We start from the raw sequence: 16,333 nt of genomic DNA on the forward strand, positions 1-16,333 counted from the left end.
ACCACGCCAGACAAGATGGCCGCCCGAGGAATGCAGCAGGTGGGAGAACGAGTTACAAGGTGGGACTGGTGTCAACCAGCTACGTGGCCTACAGTTTATCCTTCAGCAGCACAGGACAGGTTTACCCCGCAAACAGCTAGACAGAGTATGCAGCGGCATCAGCAGCCGTCCGCTACCTGTCAATATCACCTGCCAACCCACGGGCCTGCGACGACAGGTTCTTTGAAAAGTTCCTCATGCTCATGTCCTAAGATGGGGTCCTTCCTTAGGGATGTAATCATGGACATGCTCGCTCTGGCCCCTCCCCCTGCACCTATAGTTATTCCTCCTATAGCTCCAGCACTGCAGGCCCCGTTGCAGCCCCTGCTGCCACGCCGGCTCCTTCGATTCTGGCGCCCCTGCCTTCCACTGTTCAGGCGGTTCCGTACTAGCCTCTGCTGCAGCCTCCGGCTCCGGTCTCCACACCTCAGCCCTCGGCGCCCAGCACCCCTCCACTCGTTCCAGACAAGCCGGACACCCTGGTGGATGCAGACGAGGAAAAAGACCTCGACACACCATCAACAGTCTAGGCCTTCCACGAATGACTCACAGGTCTGGCAGAGTGAAGGCTTCAGCCCCGGCGTGGGAACTCAACGTGGTACTGACAAGGCTCATGGGGGCCGCCTTCGAACCTATGCATCAGGCCACTCTCAAGTTCCTTTCGTGGAAAACGCCTTTTATTGTGGCCATCATCCCTGCCAGGAGGGTAGTTGAGATCCAGGCCCTGTCCTGCAAGAGGCCTTATCTGACTTTTCACATCACGAGGGTGGTGCTGCGGGCGCACCCTTCCTTCATGCCAAAGGTTCCGTCAGAATTCCACCTCAACAAACATTTGGTGTTGCCTGTGTTTTTTCCGACACCTTTGTCGCTGGCTGGAAGGACTTTGCACTCGCTGGATGTGGCGCGTGCTCTGAAGTTCTATGTGGCACGCACAAAGAGTTTACGGAAGATGTCTCAACCTTTCGTGAACTTTGGTCCTGTGAACCATGGGAAAGCTTGGTCCAAGGCTTCCATTTCCAGGTGGCTCTCCGCCTGTATTACACACTGTCACCGTTTGGCAAACCGACCAATGCCTGACCAGCTGAGAGCTCATTCCACCAGAGCGATCGCTGCGACGACTTCGTTCCTGTCTGGTGTGCCCCTGCTGGACATCTGCAGGGCTGCTATGTGGAGGTCTACACACACCTTCACAAGATTCTACAGCGTCGAAAGGGATTCCAGAGAGGACTCCAGGGTCGGCCAAGCAGTGCTACGCAACCTGTTCCCTTGAAGGTGAGCCTGTTCCGGAGGTAACAGTAATTGCTTCTGTTGAGCCTTGCCACCTCACGTCGTTGTGTATTTCTGTACTGCTATTCTTTATGTGAATCCATGCCAGACCCCATGCTGGAGAAGGAACAAGTTACTTACCTGTAACTGTTGTACTCTTTCGTCCTGTCCCCTTTCCTCCAGACTGCATGGGCGCCTCTCGTTAGGGAAGGGAGACGGAACCTTTTTCACCAGAAGAAATCTTCCCATTTAAATTTAGAGGTACGCGGGGGCGTAGCCCTGGGAGCATGCGCTCGCCTCACTCTGCCCACCGGCGCCAGTCCCCTTTCCGCGTCAACAGGAACAGGCCCATTTCACCAGCGCTCCTGGGATTGTCTTCGGACATGTAATACCACGCGCTCTTCCCCGGATACTTTCTTCTGTCTTTCCTCCCCGATGCATTTCGACTTCAGCGGGCTTCAGCAGATGTCCAGCCTGCGAGGTGCTCTTCCCTACATCGGATCCCCACGTTCTTTGCCTCCGCTGCCTTGGCCCCGACCATGGATGGGAGGGTTGCACAAAATGCAAAGCACAATCTTTGCGTGCTTTGACTAGCTAGGTGGACAGAGCTCTTCGAGAAGTCGCCCCCAGAGGACTTGAAGGACTTTTGTCAGTCATAAGTCAAGGCCTAAGGGAGGGCTGCTCTTTTCCAGTGCACCCCGCAAGGGCGACTTCTTCCCAAGGAAACGCCCAGACGGGAGGAACCGCTCAGTTTCTCACACCAGCACGGGTACCGAGGCTAATTCAGCTACCGGCGGCCAGGCCGAGGGGTCTGTAGATCCTTCCAGAGACAGTGCTGAGAGACCGCAAGGTTCTTTTACCGGGTGTACACCTGAGGGGCTATGCACTTGTACCTGCAACATGGCAGAGGGGGCGCCTGTACCCAGCACTACCGGCAACTCTGCTGAGGGTGACATTCCTACCAGGCCTCGGCCTGAGGTGCAGGGTAGGTCTCATGCTCCATCGCCAAGAGTCCTGGAGGAGGCCGGGCCCAGTGAGCCAAGCACCATGACTTTGGCACGTGGCATGCAGCTCGACAAGATGGCCACCACGCCAGACAAGAGGGCCGCCCAAGGAATGCAGCAGGTGGGAGAACGAGTTACAAGGTGAGACTGGTGTCAACCAGCTACGTGGCCTACAGTTTATCCTTCAGCAGCACAGGACAGGTTTACCCCGCAAACAGCTAGACAGAGTATGCAGCGGCATCAGCAGCCGTCCGCTACCTGTCAATATCACCTGCCAACCCACGGGCCTGCGACGACAGGTTCTTTGAAAAGTTCCTCATGCTCATGTCCTCAGATGGGGTCCTTCCTTAGGGATGTAATCATGGACATGCTCGCTCTGGCCCCTCCCCCTGCACCTATAGTTATTCCTCCTATAGCTCCAGCACTGCAGGCCCCGTTGCAGCCCCTGCTGCCACGCCGGCTCCTTCGATTCTGGCGCCCCTGCCTTCCACTGTTCAGGCGGTTCCGTACTAGCCTCTGCTGCAGCCTCCGGCTCCGGTCTCCACACCTCAGCCCTCGGCGCCCAGCACCCCTCCACTCGTTCCAGACAAGCCGGACACCCTGGTGGATGCAGACGAGGAAAAAGACCTCGACACACCATCAACAGTCTAGGCCTTCCACGAATGACTCACAGGTCTGGCAGAGTGAAGGCTTCAGCCCCGGCGTGGGAACTCAACGTGGTACTGACAAGGCTCATGGGGGCCGCCTTCGAACCTATGCATCAGGCCACTCTCAAGTTCCTTTCGTGGAAAACGCCTTTTATTGTGGCCATCATCCCTGCCAGGAGGGTAGTTGAGATCCAGGCCCTGTCCTGCAAGAGGCCTTATCTGACTTTTCACATCACGAGGGTGGTGCTGGGGGCGCACCCTTCCTTCATGCCAAAGGTTCCGTCAGAATTCCACCTCAACAAACATTTGGTGTTGCCTGTGTTTTTTCCGACACCTTTGTCGCTGGCTGGAAGGACTTTGCACTCGCTGGATGTGGCACGTGCTCTGAAGTTCTATGTGGCACGCACAAAGAGTTTACGGAAGATGTCTCAACCTTTCGTGAACTTTGGTCCTGTGAACCATGGGAAAGCTTGGTCCAAGGCTTCCATTTCCAGGTGGCTCTCCGCCTGTATTACACACTGTCACCGTTTGGCAAACCGACCAATGCCTGACCGGCTGAGAGCTCATTCCACCAGAGCGATCGCTGCGACGACTTCATTCCTGTCTGGTGTGCCCCTGCTGGACATCTGCAGGGCTGCTATGTGGAGGTCTACACACACCTTCACAAGATTCTACAGCGTCGAAAGGGATTCCAGAGAGGACTCCAGGGTCGGCCAAGCAGTGCTACGCAACCTGTTCCCTTGAAGGTGAGCCTGTTCCGGAGGTAACAGTAATTGCTTCTGTTGAGCCTTGCCACCTCACGTCGTTGTGTATTTCTGTACTGCTATTCTTTATGTGAATCCATGCCAGACCCCATGCTGGAGAAGGAACAAGTTACATACCTGTAACTGTTGTACTCTTTCGTCCTGTCCCCTTTCCTCCAGACTGCATGGGCGCCTCTCGTTAGGGAAGGGAGACGGAACCTTTTTCACCAGAAGAAATCTTCCCATTTAAATTTAGAGGTACGCGGGGGCGTAGCCCTGGGAGCATGCGCTCGCCTCACTCTGCCCACCGGCGCCAGTCCCCTTTTCCGCGTCAACAGGAACAGGCCCATTTCACCAGCGCTCCTGGGATTGTCTTCGGACATGTAATACCACGCGCTCTTCCCCGGATACTTTCTTCTGTCTTTCCTCCCCGATGCATTTCGACTTCAGCGGGCTTCAGCAGATGTCCAGCCTGCGAGGTGCTCTTCCCTACATCGGATCCCCACGTTCTTTGCCTCCGCTGCCTTGGCCCCGACCATGGATGGGAGGGTTGCACAAAATGCAAAGCACATTCTTTGCGTGCTTTGACTAGCTAGGTGGACAGAGCTCTTCGAGAAGTCGCCCCCAGAGGACTTGAAGGACTTTTGTCAGTCATAAGTCAAGGCCTAAGGGAGGGCTGCTCTTTTCCAGTGCACCCCGCAAGGGCGACTTCTTCCCAAGGAAACGCCCAGACGGGAGGAACCGCTCAGTTTCTCACACCAGCACGGGTACCGAGGCTAATTCAGCTACCGGCGGCCAGGCCGAGGGGTCTGTAGATCCTTCCAGAGACAGTGCTGAGAGACCGCAAGGTTCTTTTACCGGGTGTACACCTGAGGGGCTATGCACTTGTACCTGCAACATGGCAGAGGGGGCGCCTGTACCCAGCACTACCGGCAACTCTGCTGAGGGTGACATTCCTACCAGGCCTCGGCCTGAGGTGCAGGGTAGGTCTCATGCTCCATCGTCAAGAGTCCTGGAGGAGGCCGGGCCCAGTGAGCCAAGCACCATGACTTTGGCACGTGGCATGCAGCTCGACAAGATGGCCACCACGCCAGACAAGATGGCCGCCCGAGGAATGCAGCAGGTGGGAGAACGAGTTACAAGGTGGGACTGGTGTCAACCAGCTACGTGGCCTACAGTTTATCCTTCAGCAGCACAGGACAGGTTTACCCCGCAAACAGCTAGACAGAGTATGCAGCGGCATCAGCAGCCGTCCGCTACCTGTCAATATCACCTGCCAACCCACGGGCCTGCGACGACAGGTTCTTTGAAAAGTTCCTCATGCTCATGTCCTCAGATGGGGTCCTTCCTTAGGGATGTAATCATGGACATGCTCGCTCTGGCCCCTCCCCCTGCACCTATAGTTATTCCTCCTATAGCTCCAGCACTGCAGGCCCCGTTGCAGCCCCTGCTGCCACGCCGGCTCCTTCGATTCTGGCGCCCCTGCCTTCCACTGTTCAGGCGGTTCCGTACTAGCCTCTGCTGCAGCCTCCGGCTCCGGTCTCCACACCTCAGCCCTCGGCGCCCAGCACCCCTCCACTCGTTCCAGACAAGCCGGACACCCTGGTGGATGCAGACGAGGAAAAAGACCTCGACACACCATCAACAGTCTAGGCCTTCCACGAATGACTCACAGGTCTGGCAGAGTGAAGGCTTCAGCCCCGGCGTGGGAACTCAACGTGGTACTGACAAGGCTCATGGGGGCCGCCTTCGAACCTATGCATCAGGCCACTCTCAAGTTCCTTTCGTGGAAAACGCCTTTTATTGTGGCCATCATCCCTGCCAGGAGGGTAGTTGAGATCCAGGCCCTGTCCTGCAAGAGGCCTTATCTGACTTTTCACATCACGAGGGTGGTGCTGGGGGCGCACCCTTCCTTCATGCCAAAGGTTCCGTCAGAATTCCACCTCAACAAACATTTGGTGTTGCCTGTGTTTTTTCCGACACCTTTGTCGCTGGCTGGAAGGACTTTGCACTCGCTGGATGTGGCGCGTGCTCTGAAGTTCTATGTGGCACGCACAAAGAGTTTACGGAAGATGTCTCAACCTTTCGTGAACTTTGGTCCTGTGAACCATGGGAAAGCTTGGTCCAAGGCTTCCATTTCCAGGTGGCTCTCCGCCTGTATTACACACTGTCACCGTTTGGCAAACCGACCAATGCCTGACCGGCTGAGAGCTCATTCCACCAGAGCGATCGCTGCGACGACTTCATTCCTGTCTGGTGTGCCCCTGCTGGACATCTGCAGGGCTGCTATGTGGAGGTCTACACACACCTTCACAAGATTCTACAGCGTCGAAAGGGATTCCAGAGAGGACTCCAGGGTCGGCCAAGCAGTGCTACGCAACCTGTTCCCTTGAAGGTGAGCCTGTTCCGGAGGTAACAGTAATTGCTTCTGTTGAGCCTTGCCACCTCACGTCGTTGTGTATTTCTGTACTGCTATTCTTTATGTGAATCCATGCCAGACCCCATGCTGGAGAAGGAACAAGTTACTTACCTGTAACTGTTGTACTCTTTCGTCCTGTCCCCTTTCCTCCAGACTGCATGGGCGCCTCTCGTTAGGGAAGGGAGACGGAACCTTTTTCACCAGAAGAAATCTTCCCATTTAAATTTAGAGGTACGCGGGGGCGTAGCCCTGGGAGCATGCGCTCGCCTCACTCTGCCCACCGGCGCCAGTCCCCTTTTCCGCGTCAACAGGAACAGGCCCATTTCACCAGCGCTCCTGGGATTGTCTTCGGACATGTAATACCACGCGCTCTTCCCCGGATACTTTCTTCTGTCTTTCCTCCCCGATGCATTTCGACTTCAGCGGGCTTCAGCAGATGTCCAGCCTGCGAGGTGCTCTTCCCTACATCGGATCCCCACGTTCTTTGCCTCCGCTGCCTTGGCCCCGACCATGGATGGGAGGGTTGCACAAAATGCAAAGCACATTCTTTGCGTGCTTTGACTAGCTAGGTGGACAGAGCTCTTCGAGAAGTCGCCCCCAGAGGACTTGAAGGACTTTTGTCAGTCATAAGTCAAGGCCTAAGGGAGGGCTGCTCTTTTCCAGTGCACCCCGCAAGGGCGACTTCTTCCCAAGGAAACGCCCAGACGGGAGGAACCGCTCAGTTTCTCACACCAGCACGGGTACCGAGGCTAATTCAGCTACCGGCGGCCAGGCCGAGGGGTCTGTAGATCCTTCCAGAGACAGTGCTGAGAGACCGCAAGGTTCTTTTACCGGGTGTACACCTGAGGGGCTATGCACTTGTACCTGCAACATGGCAGAGGGGGCGCCTGTACCCAGCACTACCGGCAACTCTGCTGAGGGTGACATTCCTACCAGGCCTCGGCCTGAGGTGCAGGGTAGGTCTCATGCTCCATCGCCAAGAGTCCTGGAGGAGGCCGGGCCCAGTGAGCCAAGCACCATGACTTTGGCACGTGGCATGCAGCTCGACAAGATGGCCACCACGCCAGACAAGATGGCCGCCCGAGGAATGCAGCAGGTGGGAGAACGAGTTACAAGGTGAGACTGGTGTCAACCAGCTACGTGGCCTACAGTTTAACCTTCAGCAGCACAGGACAGGTTTACCCCGCAAACAGCTAGACAGAGTATGCAGCGGCATCAGCAGCCGTCCGCTACCCGTCAATATCACCTGCCAACCCACGGGCCTGCGACGACAGGTTCTTTGAAAAGTTCCTCATGCTCATGTCCTCAGATGGGGTCCTTCCTTAGGGATGTAATCATGGACATGCTCGCTCTGGCCCCTCCCCCTGCACCTATAGTTATTCCTCCTATAGCTCCAGCACTGCAGGCCCGTTGCAGCCCCTGCTGCCACGCCGGCTCCTTCGATTCTGGCGCCCCTGCCTTCCACTGTTCAGGCGGTTCCGTACTAGCCTCTGCTGCAGCCTCCGGCTCCGGTCTCCACACCTCAGCCCTCGGCGCCCAGCACCCCTCCACTCGTTCCAGACAAGCCGGACACCCTGGTGGATGCAGACGAGGAAAAAGACCTCGACACACCATCAACAGTCTAGGCCTTCCACGAATGACTCACAGGTCTGGCAGAGTGAAGGCTTCAGCCCCGGCGTGGGAACTCAACGTGGTACTGACAAGGCTCATGGGGGCCGCCTTCGAACCTATGCATCAGGCCACTCTCAAGTTCCTTTCGTGGAAAACGCCTTTTATTGTGGCCATCATCCCTGCCAGGAGGGTAGTTGAGATCCAGGCCCTGTCCTGCAAGCGGCCTTATCTGACTTTTCACCTCACGAGGGTGGTGCTGCGGGCGCACCCTTCCTTCATGCCAAAGGTTCCGTCAGAATTCCACCTCAACAAACATTTGGTGTTGCCTGTGTTTTTTCCGACACCTTTGTCGCTGGCTGGAAGGACTTTGCACTCGCTGGATGTGGCGCGTGCTCTGAAGTTCTATGTGGCACGCACAAAGAGTTTTTACGGAAGATGTCTCAACCTTTCGTGAACTTTGGTCCTGTGAACCATGGGAAAGCTTGGTCCAAGGCTTCCATTTCCAGGTTGCTCTCCGCCTGTATTACACACTGTCACCGTTTGGCAAACCGACCAATGCCTGACCGGCTGAGAGCTCATTCCACCAGAGCGATCGCTGCGACGACTTCGTTCCTGTCTGGTGTGCCCCTGCTGGACATCTGCAGGGCTGCTATGTGGAGGTCTACACACACCTTCACAAGATTCTACAGCGTCGAAAGGGATTCCAGAGAGGACTCCAGGGTCGGCCAAGCAGTGCTACGCAACCTGTTCCCTTGAAGGTGAGCCTGTTCCGGAGGTAACAGTAATTGCTTCTGTTGAGCCTTGCCACCTCACGTCGTTGTGTATTTCTGTACTGCTATTCTTTATGTGAATCCATGCCAGACCCCATGCTGGAGAAGGAACAAGTTACTTACCTGTAACTGTTGTACTCTTTCGTCCTGTCCCCTTTCCTCCATACTGCATGGGCGCCTCTCGTTAGGGAAGGGAGACGGAACCTTTTTCACCAGAAGAAATCTTCCCATTTAAATTTAGAGGTACGCGGGGGCATAGCCCTGGGAGCATGCGCTCGCCTGACTCTGCCCACCGGCGCCAGTCCCCTTTTCCGCGTCAACAGGAACAGGCCCATTTCACCAGCGCTCCTGGGATTGTCTTCGGACGTGTAATACCACGCGCTCTTCCCCGGATACTTTCTTCTGTCTTTCCTCCCCGATGCATTTCGACTTCAGCGGGCTTCAGCAGATGTCCAGCCTGCGAGGTGCTCTTCCCTACATCGGATCCCCACGTTCTTTGCCTCCGCTGCCTTGGCCCCGACCATGGATGGGAGGGTTGCACAAAATGCAAAGCACATTCTTTGCGTGCTTTGACTAGCTAGGTGGACAGAGCTCTTCGAGAAGTCGCCCCCAGAGGACTTGAAGGACTTTTGTCAGTCATAAGTCAAGGCCTAAGGGAGGGCTGCTCTTTTCCAGTGCACCCCGCAAGGGCGACTTCTTCCCAAGGAAACGCCCAGACGGGAGGAACCGCTCAGTTTCTCACACCAGCACGGGTACCGAGGCTAATTCAGCTACCGGCGGCCAGGCCGAGGGGTCTGTAGATCCTTCCAGAGACAGTGCTGAGAGACCGCAAGGTTCTTTTACCGGGTGTACACCTGAGGGGCTATGCACTTGTACCTGCAACATGGCAGAGGGGGCGCCTGTACCCAGCACTACCGGCAACTCTGCTGAGGGTGACATTCCTACCAGGCCTCGGCCTGAGGTGCAGGGTAGGTCTCATGCTCCATCGCCAAGAGTCCTGGAGGAGGCCGGGCCCAGTGAGCCAAGCACCATGACTTTGGCACGTGGCATGCAGCTCGACAAGATGGCCACCACGCCAGACAAGATGGCCGCCCGAGGAATGCAGCAGGTGGGAGAACGAGTTACAAGGTGGGACTGGTGTCAACCAGCTACGTGGCCTACAGTTTATCCTTCAGCAGCACAGGACAGGTTTACCCCGCAAACAGCTAGACAGAGTATGCAGCGGCATCAGCAGCCGTCCGCTACCTGTCAATATCACCTGCCAACCCACGGGCCTGCGACGACAGGTTCTTTGAAAAGTTCCTCATGCTCATGTCCTCAGATGGGGTCCTTCCTTAGGGATGTAATCATGGACATGCTCGCTCTGGCCCCTCCCCCTGCACCTATAGTTATTCCTCCTATAGCTCCAGCACTGCAGGCCCCGTTGCAGCCCCTGCTGCCACGCCGGCTCCTTCGATTCTGGCGCCCCTGCCTTCCACTGTTCAGGCGGTTCCGTACTAGCCTCTGCTGCAGCCTCCGGCTCCGGTCTCCACACCTCAGCCCTCGGCGCCCAGCACCCCTCCACTCGTTCCAGACAAGCCGGACACCCTGGTGGATGCAGACGAGGAAAAAGACCTCGACACACCATCAACAGTCTAGGCCTTCCACGAATGACTCACAGGTCTGGCAGAGTGAAGGCTTCAGCCCCGGCGTGGGAACTCAACGTGGTACTGACAAGGCTCATGGGGGCCGCCTTCGAACCTATGCATCAGGCCACTCTCAAGTTCCTTTCGTGGAAAACGCCTTTTATTGTGGCCATCATCCCTGCCAGGAGGGTAGTTGAGATCCAGGCCCTGTCCTGCAAGAGGCCTTATCTGACTTTTCACATCACGAGGGTGGTGCTGGGGGCGCACCCTTCCTTCATGCCAAAGGTTCCGTCAGAATTCCACCTCAACAAACATTTGGTGTTGCCTGTGTTTTTTCCGACACCTTTGTCGCTGGCTGGAAGGACTTTGCACTCGCTGGATGTGGCGCGTGCTCTGAAGTTCTATGTGGCACGCACAAAGAGTTTACGGAAGATGTCTCAACCTTTCGTGAACTTTGGTCCTGTGAACCATGGGAAAGCTTGGTCCAAGGCTTCCATTTCCGGGTGGCTCTCCGCCTGTATTACACACTGTCACCGTTTGGCAAACCGACCAATGCCTGGTCGGCTGAGAGCTCATTCCACCAGAGCGATCGCTGCGACGACTTCATTCCTGTCTGGTGTGCCCCTGCTGGACATCTGCAGGGCTGCTATGTGGAGGTCTACACACACCTTCACAAGATTCTACAGCGTCGAAAGGGATTCCAGAGAGGACTCCAGGGTCGGCCAAGCAGTGCTACGCAACCTGTTCCCTTGAAGGTGAGCCTGTTCCGGAGGTAACAGTAATTGCTTCTGTTGAGCCTTGCCACCTCACGTCGTTGTGTATTTCTGTACTGCTATTCTTTATGTGAATCCATGCCAGACCCCATGCTGGAGAAGGAACAAGTTACTTACCTGTAACTGTTGTACTCTTTCGTCCTGTCCCCTTTCCTCCAGACTGCATGGGCGCCTCTCGTTAGGGAAGGGAGACGGAACCTTTTTCACCAGAAGAAATCTTCCCATTTAAATTTAGAGGTACGCGGGGGCGTAGCCCTGGGAGCATGCGCTCGCCTCACTCTGCCCACCGGCGCCAGTCCCCTTTTCCGCGTCAACAGGAACAGGCCCATTTCACCAGCGCTCCTGGGATTGTCTTCGGACATGTAATACCACGCGCTCTTCCCCGGATACTTTCTTCTGTCTTTCCTCCCCGATGCATTTCGACTTCAGCGGGCTTCAGCAGATGTCCAGCCTGCGAGGTGCTCTTCCCTACATCGGATCCCCACGTTCTTTGCCTCCGCTGCCTTGGCCCCGACCATGGATGGGAGGGTTGCACAAAATGCAAAGCACATTCTTTGCGTGCTTTGACTAGCTAGGTGGACAGAGCTCTTCGAGAAGTCGCCCCCAGAGGACTTGAAGGACTTTTGTCAGTCATAAGTCAAGGCCTAAGGGAGGGCTGCTCTTTTCCAGTGCACCCCGCAAGGGCGACTTCTTCCCAAGGAAACGCCCAGACGGGAGGAACCGCTCAGTTTCTCACACCAGCACGGGTACCGAGGCTAATTCAGCTACCGGCGGCCAGGCCGAGGGGTCTGTAGATCCTTCCAGAGACAGTGCTGAGAGACCGCAAGGTTCTTTTACCGGGTGTACACCTGAGGGGCTATGCACTTGTACCTGCAACATGGCAGAGGGGGCGCCTGTACCCAGCACTACCGGCAACTCTGCTGAGGGTGACATTCCTACCAGGCCTCGGCCTGAGGTGCAGGGTAGGTCTCATGCTCCATCGCCAAGAGTCCTGGAGGAGGCCGGGCCCAGTGAGCCAAGCACCATGACTTTGGCACGTGGCATGCAGCTCGACAAGATGGCCACCACGCCAGACAAGATGGCCGCCCGAGGAATGCAGCAGGTGGGAGAACGAGTTACAAGGTGGGACTGGTGTCAACCAGGTACGTGGCCTACAGTTTATCCTTCAGCAGCACAGGACAGGTTTACCCCGCAAACAGCTAGACAGAGTATGCAGCGGCATCAGCAGCTGTCCGCTACCCGTCAATATCACCTGCCAACCCACGGGCCTGCGACGACAGGTTCTTTGAAAAGTTCCTCATGCTCATGTCCTCCGATGGGGTCCTTCCTTAGGGATGTAATCATGGACATGCTCGCTCTGGCCCCTCCCCCTGCACCTATAGTTATTCCTCCTATAGCTCCAGCACTGCAGGCCCCGTTGCAGCCCCTGCTGCCAAGCCGGCTCCTTCGATTCTGGCGCCCCTGCCTTCCACTGTTTAGGCGGTTCCGTACTAGCCTCTGCTGCAGCCTCCGGCTCCGGTCTCCACACCTCAGCCCTCGGCGCCCAGCACCCCTCCACTCGTTCCAGACAAGCCGGACACCCTGGTGGATGCAGATGAGAAAAAGACCTCGACACACCATCAACAGTCTAGGCCTTCCACGAATGACTCACAGGTCTGGCAGAGTGAAGGCTTCAGCCCCGGCGTGGGAACTCAACGTGGTACTGACAAGGCTCATGGGGGCCGCCTTCGAACCTATGCATCAGGCCACTCTCAAGTTCCTTTCGTGGAAAGCGCCTTTTATTGTGGCCATCATCCCTGCCAGGAGGGTAGTTGAGATCCAGGCCCTGTCCTGCAAGCAGCCTTATCTGACTTTTCACATCACGAGGGTGGTGCTGCGGGCGCACCCTTCCTTCATGCCAAAGGTTCCGTCAGAATTCCATCTCAACAAACATTTGGTGTTCCCCTTTTTTTTTTTGACACCTTTGTCGCTGGCTGGAAGGACTTTGCACTCGCTGGATGTGGCGCGTGCTCTGAAGTTCTATGTGGCACGCACAAAGAGTTTACGGAAGATGTCTCAACCTTTCGTGAACTTTGGTCCTGTGAACCATGGGAAAGCTTGGTCCAAGGCTTCCATTTCCAGGTTGCTCTCCGCCTGTATTACACACTGTCACCGTTTGGCAAACTGACCAATGCCTGACCGGCTGAGAGCTCATTCCACCAGAGCGATCGCTGCGACGACTTCGTTCCTGTCTGGTGTGCCCCTGCTGGACATCTGCAGGGCTGCTATGTGGAGGTCTACACACACCTTCACAAGATTCTACAGCGTCGAAAGGGATTCCAGAGAGGACTCCAGGGTCGGCCAAGCAGTGCTACGCAACCTGTTCCCTTGAAGGTGAGCCTGTTCCGGAGGTAACAGTAATTGCTTCTGTTGAGCCTTGCCACCTCACGTCGTTGTGTATTTCTGTACTGCTATTCTTTATGTGAATCCATGCCAGACCCCATGCTGGAGAAGGAACAAGTTACATACCTGTAACTGTTGTACTCTTTCGTCCTGTCCCCTTTCCTCCATACTGCATGGGCGCCTCTCGTTAGGGAAGGGAGACGGAACCTTTTTCACCAGAAGAAATCTTCCCATTTAAATTTAGAGGTACGCGGGGGCGTAGCCCTGGGAGCATGCGCTCGCCTCACTCTGCCCACCGGCGCCAGTCCCCTTTTCCGCGTCAACAGGAACAGGCCCATTTCACCAGCGCTCCTGGGATTGTCTTCGGACATGTAATACCACGCGCTCTTCCCCGGATACTTTCTTCTGTCTTTCCTCCCCGATGCATTTCGACTTCAGCGGGCTTCAGCAGATGTCCAGCCTGCGAGGTGCTCTTCCCTACATCGGATCCCCACGTTCTTTGCCTCCGCTGCCTTGGCCCCGACCATGGATGGGAGGGTTGCACAAAATGCAAAGCACATTCTTTGCGTGCTTTGACTAGCTGGGTGGACAGAGCTCTTCGAGAAGTCGCCCCCAGAGGACTTGAAGGACTTTTGTCAGTCATAAGTCAAGGCCTAAGGGAGGGCTGCTCTTTTCCAGTGCACCCCGCAAGGGCGACTTCTTCCCAAGGAAACGCCCAGACGGGAGGAACCGCTCAGTTTCTCACACCAGCACGGGTACCGAGGCTAATTCAGCTACCGGCGGCCAGGCCGAGGGGTCTGTAGATCCTTCCAGAGACAGTGCTGAGAGACCGCAAGGTTCTTTTACCGGGTGTACACCTGAGGGGCTATGCACTTGTACCTGCAACATGGCAGAGGGGGCGCCTGTACCCAGCACTACCGGCAACTCTGCTGAGGGTGACATTCCTACCAGGCCTCGGCCTGAGGTGCAGGGTAGGTCTCATGCTCCATCGCCAAGAGTCCTGGAGGAGGCCGGGCCCAGTGAGCCAAGCACCATGACTTTGGCACGTGGCATGCAGCTCGACAAGATGGCCACCACGCCAGACAAGATGGCCGCCCGAGGAATGCAGCAGGTGGGAGAACGAGTTACAAGGTGGGACTGGTGTCAACCAGCTACGTGGCCTACAGTTTATCCTTCAGCAGCACAGGACAGGTTTACCCCGCAAACAGCTAGACAGAGTATGCAGCGGCATCAGCAGCCGTCCGCTACCTGTCAATATCACCTGCCAACCCACGGGCCTGCGACGACAGGTTCTTTGAAAAGTTCCTCATGCTCATGTCCTCAGATGGGGTCCTTCCTTAGGGATGTAATCATGGACATGCTCGCTCTGGCCCCTCCCCCTGCACCTATAGTTATTCCTCCTATAGCTCCAGCACTGCAGGCCCCGTTGCAGCCCCTGCTGCCACGCCGGCTCCTTCGATTCTGGCGCCCCTGCCTTCCACTGTTCAGGCGGTTCCGTACTAGCCTCTGCTGCAGCCTCCGGCTCCGGTCTCCACACCTCAGCCCTCGGCGCCCAGCACCCCTCCACTCGTTCCAGACAAGCCGGACACCCTGGTGGATGCAGACGAGGAAAAAGACCTCGACACACCATCAACAGTCTAGGCCTTCCACGAATGACTCACAGGTCTGGCAGAGTGAAGGCTTCAGCCCCGGCGTGGGAACTCAACGTGGTACTGACAAGGCTCATGGGGGCCGCCTTCGAACCTATGCATCAGGCCACTCTCAAGTTCCTTTCGTGGAAAACGCCTTTTATTGTGGCCATCATCCCTGCCAGGAGGGTAGTTGAGATCCAGGCCCTGTCCTGCAAGAGGCCTTATCTGACTTTTCACATCACGAGGGTGGTGCTGCGGGCGCACCCTTCCTTCATGCCAAAGGTTCCGTCAGAATTCCACCTCAACAAACATTTGGTGTTGCCTGTGTTTTTTCCGACACCTTTGTCGCTGGCTGGAAGGACTTTGCACTCGCTGGATGTGGCGCGTGCTCTGAAGTTCTATGTGGCACGCACAAAGAGTTTACGGAAGATGTCTCAACCTTTCGTGAACTTTGGTCCTGTGAACCATGGGAAAGCTTGGTCCAAGGCTTCCATTTCCAGGTGGCTCTCCGCCTGTATTACACACTGTCACCGTTTGGCAAACCGACCAATGCCTGACCGGCTGAGAGCTCATTCCACCAGAGCGATCGCTGCGACGACTTCGTTCCTGTCTGGTGTGCCCCTGCTGGACATCTGCAGGGCTGCTATGTGGAGGTCTACACACACCTTCACAAGATTCTACAGCGTCGAAAGGGATTCCAGAGAGGACTCCAGGGTCGGCCAAGCAGTGCTACGCAACCTGTTCCCTTGAAGGTGAGCCTGTTCCGGAGGTAACAGTAATTGCTTCTGTTGAGCCTTGCCACCTCACGTCGTTGTGTATTTCTGTACTGCTATTCTTTATGTGAATCCATGCCAGACCCCATGCTGGAGAAGGAACAAGTTACTTACCTGTAACTGTTGTACTCTTTCGTCCTGTCCCCTTTCCTCCAGACTGCATGGGCGCCTCTCGTTAGGGAAGGGAGACGGAACCTTTTTCACCAGAAGAAATCTTCCCATTTAAATTTAGAGGTACGCGGGGGCGTAGCCCTGGGAGCATGCGCTCGCCTCACTCTGCCCACCGGCGCCAGTCCCCTTTTCCGCGTCAACAGGAACAGGCCCATTTCACCAGCGCTCCTGGGATTGTCTTCGGACATGTAATACCACGCGCTCTTCCCCGGATACTTTCTTCTGTCTTTCCTCCCCGATGCATTTCGACTTCAGCGGGCTTCAGCAGATGTCCAGCCTGCGAGGTGCTCTTCCCTACATCGGATCCCCACGTTCTTTGCCTCCGCTGCCTTGGCCCCGACCATGGATGGGAGGGTTGCACAAAATGCAAAGCACATTCTTTGCGTGCTTTGACTAGCTAGGTGGACAGAGCTCTTCGAGAAGTCGCCCCCAGAGGACTTGAAGGACTTTTGTCAGTCATAAGTCAAGGCCTAAGGGAG

This window comes from Ambystoma mexicanum, chromosome 2q (genome assembly GCF_040938575.1).
Source record: "Ambystoma mexicanum isolate Mex_15411 chromosome 2q, UKY_AmexF1_1, whole genome shotgun sequence".
Lineage (NCBI taxonomy): Eukaryota > Metazoa > Chordata > Amphibia > Caudata > Ambystomatidae > Ambystoma > Ambystoma mexicanum.